Here is a 2,280-nt window from a genome sequence, read left to right as displayed (position 1 = left end):
TGATACCTTTCCTTCTCTAGTGGATTAAAGAATAAACATTTCATCCACCTGCATGTTTATAGTTGATCCATGTCTGATCTCGTCTCATGTTCTCTCAACTGTGATGACCAGTCGTTACATTCAAAAACACTAACATGATCAGTGTGAATATTGAATAGTAGCGCAGTATTTTGGCCACAGCACAAGAGTTTAGGCACACAAACATTTTGAATAATACAAGAGAAGGGAAGCTGTTTGCTCGTTCAATGAATTTGGGGTAGCTGCGGTATGAATTGCTGGGGACAACCATTGTCCATGGCCATTGATGACCTAGAGATTTATCTAAAGCTAGTGAATCAAGTCAGTGTGTCCTCTTGGAAACACTTATGCACATCACAGTGACAATTATTTGTAATGGTAGTTCAATAGGGAACCACCACACCCTGAAAAGAAAAACAGTGTATTCTAGTGTTGTACAGTATTTTACTTCATTTAGAAGATCAGATTGTTATCTTAGAAGTAAAAAGGTAATTGAAAAAATACCTCAGCAGGTTAACACATAGCCCTAAAATAAAATCATTAAGTAAACAGATTGAATTAGAGTAAAAATAGTTTTCTGGTAGATATATCTCATATTATATAGAGACACAATCCAATTCACAGTCTCAATTTCCACTGTTCACACACTGATCGCTCATATCTCGAGAACCACAAACACCTAGAAAGCTGAAATTTTTGTAGGAATATTCACTTTAATGGTCCTAGTCGTGATTGCAATAAGAAAGGGATCTTGCGAAAATTCTAAACCAGATCCTGAGATTATGATCAATTTTTAATTGATCGCTTTAAAAACACCTATAAGAAATTACACAGAGTGCGAGAGACTGCGGTGGGAGAGAAAAGACTTATCCTTCGCTCGCCTTTAAGATTATTTGAGTTTCGTTTATGCTTTTTAGTTGATCGTAACTAGCAGCTAATAGGGAGCGCGCAGCGCGAACCGTATTTTTTATCATTTAGTCTAACCAAGTGTCGGCCATGCCTTTTCTACAAGTTTGCTCATGCCTCGGAGTAAACAAGCGGTAGATTCGCGGAAGCGAAATGCAGACGGAATTCAGCTAGTTGTAAGCATAAAATATACAATTCTCACAATAATTCCATTTTTCATAATTTATATTTTCATTGATTTTTTTTTTTTTTTTATAAACACCTGCGACAAGCATTCACTCTCAAAGGCCCATACATATTGATTTTTGTGGAATGTAAAGAAAAATTTCCTCCGAGAACTTTGTAGAACACATGTTTGAGGGGACACCAATCTGAAGATCCATTGTTAGATGTGGAATGCTTTGACAACATCAGTCATATACTGGATGGACTCCTGAAATGTTAGAAATTAATGATTATGTTCCTGCCTTGGTGGTGTAGTGTTCAAGGCGCGTCGCCTGGTAAACAGGAGGCTTGGGTTCAATCGCCAGCCGAGTATGGAATTTATCCTCAATATATTTGAGAATTTGACCACAATAATAGTAGTAGCCTACTGCTAGAGTAAAGGGACTTTTCAGTCCTATGTGAGCAGTATAAATAAGCACTATTATTATTATTATTATTATTATTATTGTAAACCATTAAAAAATTGAAATTTCAATGATGATTGAAATCAAAACTGGTGCCATTATTGTTGAGCCCGAGAGCAAGGTATAGATGACCCAGCTGTTAGACTTATAGGTGTTGAGTTAGTGTGTATTGTTTTTAGGTCAAAAATCTAAAGGGTACCTACCCACATGAAGGTGAGCAAGTTGGATTTGAATTTCCATATTTTTTAAGAGTCTGTAAAACTAAATTGAGACATATGCCTATAGCCATAGCAATGTAATATCTTGCACAAATCATCTCACCTTTTTACAGGACAAAAAACATCTGATGTGAACACTCCAGTAGCAGCAAAGGACACTTAATATTTGAAGAACTCCTATCACTCCAAAGCCAAGAAATCCTTCTTCTGCATACTCTTCATAGCCTTGTACTATGAACCAGAAATACGCCCAACTACCATACAGAATCACGAATGGGAACACAGTTCCATGGAGGTAGGCCGGTATCGTACGATATAAGGAAACTCTCTGCACCAAGTCATCGATTTTCTCTGATTTCTTACCCATCTTGAAAACAAACTGAGATCATTCTCAAGACCCCTGAACTGAAAATTTATGATAAATCCTACTTATTTCATAATTTCAAGTAGAAAAAAGAATCCACATCACAGAAATCTTCAAAAATTTCTCACGGGTTTGTTTTTGTTTG

Source organism: Diaphorina citri, unplaced genomic scaffold, assembly GCF_000475195.1.
Source record: "Diaphorina citri unplaced genomic scaffold, Diaci psyllid genome assembly version 1.1 scaffold7988, whole genome shotgun sequence".
In the NCBI taxonomy this organism is placed as follows: domain Eukaryota; kingdom Metazoa; phylum Arthropoda; class Insecta; order Hemiptera; family Psyllidae; genus Diaphorina; species Diaphorina citri.
The sequence above is the reverse complement of the archived record's forward strand: the minus strand, read 5'-3'. Positions refer to the sequence as shown.